Raw genomic sequence first — 6,420 nt, forward strand, 5'->3', positions numbered from 1 at the left:
GTCTCACTCACTGTCTGTCAAGTATTCCTACTGTTCATGTGGTCCTATTCCTAACATATCCTCTACCACCATCTTTACTGTTTTTTGCATAATGCTATCCCATGTGGTGCCGGTATCGTGCAGTGGTTAGCGCTTTGTGTTGTGGCAGCAGAAAGGTCATTTCCAATTTGACTTACAGTATTCTCATTTGTTACCGTTTTATGCATAGTAAGACATTACTAACAAATGCAGGATGGAATCCATCTTTTGTAACATGAAAATATTCGTCGAGGTGATGAGGCCCTTTTACATCTCTGCTTTCTATGTATTAGGATTCAAGCCCTCCCATTCTCGGAGATTTCTCCCCATCCCACGATCAGTAACCCTGCTTTAGGTCCATCCTCTAATTTCACTGAGACATTTGGCTATCAAGCACTGACATTGACGTTGTTCTGTCTGTGCAGCTGCAGTCAATGTTCTTGTACGAACGTGACCAATCACACAATTAGGACCTTACAGTCAGTCGATCCATTTATATCCTGCTGTTGTGAGATCAGTGCTCATTTCGGGTTTTTTACTGACATGTACCAGTGATCACTGGAACATCAGACTAAGGAAAAGGACACAATGCAGTATTCAGCCAACGATTTATTTTTTAAAAACGATCAGTTTCCCTATTCTAACCTCAATGGAGAAGCGGAGATTGCGAGGAAACATATTGAAATGTGGGAAACAATGAGAGTTAAGGCAAGATTGGCTGAAAGAAATGTTTCCTCTCGGTCAAATACCAAGGGGTGGAGACTAAATGTATGATGCGGAAAGTTTTCAAAAGATAAGCAGCAAATAATTTATCCACCATTATGGTGGATAAATCTGAAACTCATTGCAATGAAATCAACACAACCATCAGAGGCATTCAGTCTGTATTTGTGATGATAAGGCATACAAGGCAAAGGGATGCATAAAAGGAATGAGGACAGTCAAACAGTTGTTTATTCCAAGGACGCGTCCAACGCGTTTGAGAGCTGCCACTCTACGTGCGTCTGACCGCTGTACTCGTCCCTGGTCGTGTCGTGGTTCTGAATTGCCACTTTTACCACTGCGGCCCGGGTTCAATTCCCAGTAAGGGCAGTTTTGTTCAGCATCAACAACATGGGCATCTGTGATAGGATTACTTTCAATGCTTCGAATCAAACAATGTATCTACGAACAACAGAGTCAACGCCCCAGCCTCTTAAAGAAGGAGAAGGTGCCTCGGCACTCCATGAACCAATATGAGACTGAGCTATTTGTTATGTTTCCTTATCATTTCGAGAAGGCACAGCGATTGGTTCGTTGGCTCTGTGAACTTGAAAAGTGCCAATTCGCAGTGTGTGGGAATATTTGGTCTTCCTCATTTCTGATGACACTGCGACATTGTAATGTTCTCCGGGACGTGTACTGAAAGAGGTTCTCGTGTCTGTATATAAGGAGTACAAACTTCATTTCGGCTTGAGAACCGTGAGGAAGATTAGGTTGTGAGTGTAACAAATACCTGCTTTAACCTCGAGCTAGAGAGGAGTGAAGTACCCACATTCTCAATCCTGCACCTTGCCTGAGGCACAACGACTCTCAGGTTAAAGCACCATCAGTCAACTCGCGTGATCTCTCTCTCTCTCTCTCTCTCTCTCTCATGAGACAGCAGGCCTGGGAATATGTGAACTTATTTCAAAGCTTTATTTTTAGATATGAAAAGGAATAATTGACAATCTATTTGTATGCGGTCCCTCATGGAAGATTGCACAAGTCAGTGAGAGAAATCTTCATTAAGGTGGAGTGATAGTGCTGACTGAGATTATGAGCCGAAATCTAAATAGAACAAATGACACTGATATGAAGCGTGAGCAGAGTACAACGAAATAGGGATCAGAATTTTAAGAAATGACAAGTACTTAAAAAGCATTTGCAGGAACTGCAACTGCTTCTCACTGTCAGACACAAAGAAAACTGGGAATGTGGCCATGTCATGGCTAACTAGGGATATGAGGGCATAGCACTGCACTCAAGAAGGAGGCTGACGAGGTGGCTGATAGTAGCAGCAGGCATTAAGACTGGGAGCAGTTCAGATGTCAGCACAAGATGAAGAAAGAATTAATGCAGAGCGAAATCTCGCTTGACAGTAAGCTTGAGAGAAGCAAGTAATGAATTGTTAAAGCTCTTGAAGTTAAACGAAGGAAGAAAGAAACGATTATTGAAAACAAATCCCTTACAATGAGAAACAGTGGATGTAATAATGTGGGATAAATATATTGCATACCAAAGAAATATGTATGTTGGTTCTGTCATCACAATTGATGACACAAGTAATATTCCTAAAGTGCTGGGATGAAAAAGTGACGGAGGAACTGAAGGGAATTAGTATTTTCAGGGAGATGGTGTTTAGGAAATTGATGAGATTAAAAGACAAGAAATTCCACCAACTGCGTATCAAACACCAGTGTACTTAAAGTCACCCTAAATGCAGCGAAGGCGTTCTGTAACTAGAGTGTGGAGTCTAAATAGAGTAAATTCATTGTCATATTTCAATATTCTATCGACTCTGAAACAAGATCTGTGGCTTGGAGGTCAGTTAGTGTGACCCCACTATTTATAAAAGGGAGTAGTGAGAAAACATGGAATGACAGAAAAGTTAGCTTAACAATGGAAAACTGCAACTGAACTAATCAGAACCAGCATAAATTTACGACGCTTAAATAGGAAATGAGATATTGTCTTCTTGTACAAAAAATCGCTGGAACATCAGCTAGCCACAAAACGACACGACCAGCTATCCCTAGTAGCCATACACTCAGACAACCAGCAACATGAATTTGACTGGGAAAACACCACTATCATAGGACAAGCCAGACAGAGAACAGCCAGGGAATTCCTAGAGGCATGGCATTCATCCACAAACTCCATCAACAGACACATTGACCTGGACCCCATATACAAACCACTACAGCTGAAACTGACACCCAGAAGCGGTAAGAACATCCATCAACAGACACACCGACCTGGACCCCATATAGAAACCACTACAGCTGAAACTGATACCCGGAAGCGGCAAGAACAAACCACTATAAATACCGGAAGAATTATCAAAGCAGCACTTCACAGGAGGATCCAACAGCACTGATGATGTCCCCTAGCCAGGGGACGAAACCTTTGCAGCAAAAACTTCCAGCTCGGCGAACAGAACCTCAGTTCAGACCGTTTCACTCGACCGCTCGAATGACTTACCCGGAACACCGGCTATAGCAAAGTTAATATAGTAATCAGCTTGAATAGCCATCAGTATATCCTCAATCTGCGATGCTAAAGATAATGCCTCTTTTGACTCTGACAGTGGACAGGATGCCTTGTGGGCCCCCAACTATTTCTTCACAGGCCAAGCAGGTGGTTGGCTTATAGGAGGAGTTTGGGCTGGTGGATATTTGGAGATGTCTTCATCCTACCGGCAGGGACTTCACCTTTTTTCAAACCAACAAAAATGTCACACAAGGATTGGCCTCTTTCTGGCTCTCTCGCCCTTCTGGATTCTATAATGGGTTGCAAAGTTGTGAATATAGATATCGCTGATCACGAACCAGACTATTTGGAGGTTAAGGCCAAGAGTGAAGGGCTAGGTTTGTGGCACTGCATTTGGGACCTTTTCCCCTTCAGGATTCCAAATTTGTGCAATACTTTTTGAAGGACTTTCAGGAATTCTTGACTATCCACTCGGGCATGGCTAGTAGTCTGTCCATGCAATGGGAGACTGCAAAATTCTTTGCTAGGGATTAGATATTTCCGATTCGACTAGCGAGAAATGACAGAGGAGGAACAGCAGCGTCTACTTGAGATGTGGTTGAAAGTCGTGGAAGCGGGACGTTTTGCTTGGCCTACGGTATCTAACCTACAGCAGATCACGGCCTTTCAGGCTGCCTTGAATTCAATACTGACACAATACGCAAAGGAAGAACTTGCCTTTACGAGGCAAAGGGTGATCGAATATGGGGATAGGCCAGTGTAGTATTTAGCATATCTGACTCGGAAAAATCGTGCTCCCCCATAAATTACTGCAATCAGACATAGCGCTGGGATCCATACATATGGTGCTAAACAGATTAATGAGGTTTTACGGAGCTTTTACTCTGAATTGTATCGGTTTGACAGTTGTGAAAACAGGAGGTATAAATTTGAAAACTTTGTTAAGAACCTTGTCCTCCCAGGGGTAACCTTGGAACAGGTCGCTCTCCTTAATAGCCCCTGGACAGTTCGCGAAATACAGGATACTGCAAGGCAACTTCAGAGTGAGAAAGCGCCTGGCCCTGATGGTCCTCTGGGCGAGTTTTTTAAGGAGTTTATAGGGATTCTGTCAGGGCCGATGGTAGAGATGCCCAATCACTTCTATATTATTGCCTATTATCATCTTTGAGAGAAGCTAATATTTCCTTAATTCTTGAGATGGGGAAGGTTCCTGAGGAATGTGCCTCATACAGCACCATCTCCCTATTAAAAGCAGTTTGCAAGATTCTGTCCAAGACCCTGGCGCTGAGACTGGAAATGATGTTGCCTCATATTATTTAAATGGGACCAGACAGGCTTATTAGGGGCCAAGAAAATAACCAGTTCCTTTGCATCTGTCATCAAGGAGGAAAATCCTTAAAATCGCTGAGTAATGCCAAATGATCACATGGAACGAAAGACATAAAGTCAATGCAGATCAATAACAAGGTAATAGTTCAAGGCTGGCATAGTAGTATTGCAGCTGGATTGAGCATTGCTAAGTCTGATGAGCCAGTTGTACTTCGTATCAAAATATTAGAAATAAATCAACAATAGACGCATTTATTGTGCTGTCGATTACTGTTTTATTTTCCTGTACATTCTGCAGAGGCTGGAAGTTAGTAAATGTGTTTCAAGCGTTGGAGATAAGTGGAAGGGATTCAAGCATCTGCAAAGGGAAGAAGAGATAGTGTGGAGAGCTTCAGACCAATTAACTTGACATCTGTAGGTAAACTGATGGAACCTATTATGTAGGATCTGATATTGGATATTTAGAAATTATCAGCAACATTAGAGAGAATCAGGATACACTGACAGAGTCTGACAGAGTCTTCATATTTGACAAACTTCAGAATGATTTGAACTTGTTTATTGCAAAATAGAAATGGTGTATTTCGATTTTCAGAAGGCTTTTTTATAAGAACTCATGCAGTGAATTCATAAGTAAAGTAATGTGAATGGTAATTGGAGGAATATATAAAAGTGAAAAGTTAAAGTCAGATTCGCCTTCATTTAAGAGAATTAGAACATTGTTGGAAGGTCATGCTGAAGCAGTTTCACAGCTTGCTAATGAAACTGTACATAGAGGATTGAGTCCAGTGCTGGTGACCCAATCTGAGAAAGAATATAACGGCCACAGAGGGTGTGCAATGGACATTGTCCAGATTAATCCATCAGATGGCGATATTGCCTTATGTGGGAACTCGGCCTGTGTTCTTTACAGTTTCAAAGAATGAGAAGTGATCATATGAAATTTAAAGAAGTCACTAAACATATGACAAGTTGGAAATAAACAGGATTTTTCTCTGGCTGTCTACTCTACATTTAAGGCAAAGGATAGACCATTTCAGACTGCAATTAGAAGACAATTCTTCATTTGAAGGGGACTCACGAACACAGCGACATGGAAACCTGCTGGCAAGGCAAGATTAGGGAGAATCCCCAGATATTCTACAGCTACGTCAAGTTGGGCAGAATAACCAGGGAAAAGGTAGGACTCATCAGTAATTTGCCAAGTTGTAGCTAAATCAACTTAGTGGTAGGAGACAGAAGGTCTGCTGGTAGAAATCTGTTTGTTTGACTGGAGACCAGTATCCAATCGTGTACCACAGGGATCAGTGCTGTGTCCCATTTTATTTGTGATTCGGAGATGCCAGTGTTGGACTGGCTTGGGCAAAGTTATAAATTTACAGAACACTCGATGATATTCCAACTGTTTATTTAACGACATTTCGAACAGCATAATCACGTGATGGAGAAACAGTGCTGTGAAAGCTAGTGCGTGCGAATTTAGTGGATTATAACCTGGTGTTGTGTGATTTTTAACCTTATTCTTTGTAGCATTCATAAATGATGCAGCTGTGAATTTGCAGGGGTTTAGGGTGAGTGTGATAAATTAGTTTGCATTTGACACAAAGTTTGGCTGGTTGGTTGGCAGTGAGGAGGAAGGCCTTATATTACAGGAAGATACAGATGGAATGATCAAATGGGTGGATCAATGGCCGATGGAATGTAGCCCTGATAAATATGAGGTGATGTACTTTGGAAGATGGAACCAGACAGGGGAGGACGCAATGTCCTAGTAAGCTCAGAGGGTGCTGGAAACATCCCTGAATGTGATTAAACAAGTTAATGGATAAGTTGACAAAGCAT

Source organism: Hemiscyllium ocellatum, unplaced genomic scaffold (assembly GCF_020745735.1).
Source record: "Hemiscyllium ocellatum isolate sHemOce1 unplaced genomic scaffold, sHemOce1.pat.X.cur. scaffold_285_pat_ctg1, whole genome shotgun sequence".
NCBI classification, from domain to species: Eukaryota; Metazoa; Chordata; class Chondrichthyes; order Orectolobiformes; family Hemiscylliidae; genus Hemiscyllium; species Hemiscyllium ocellatum.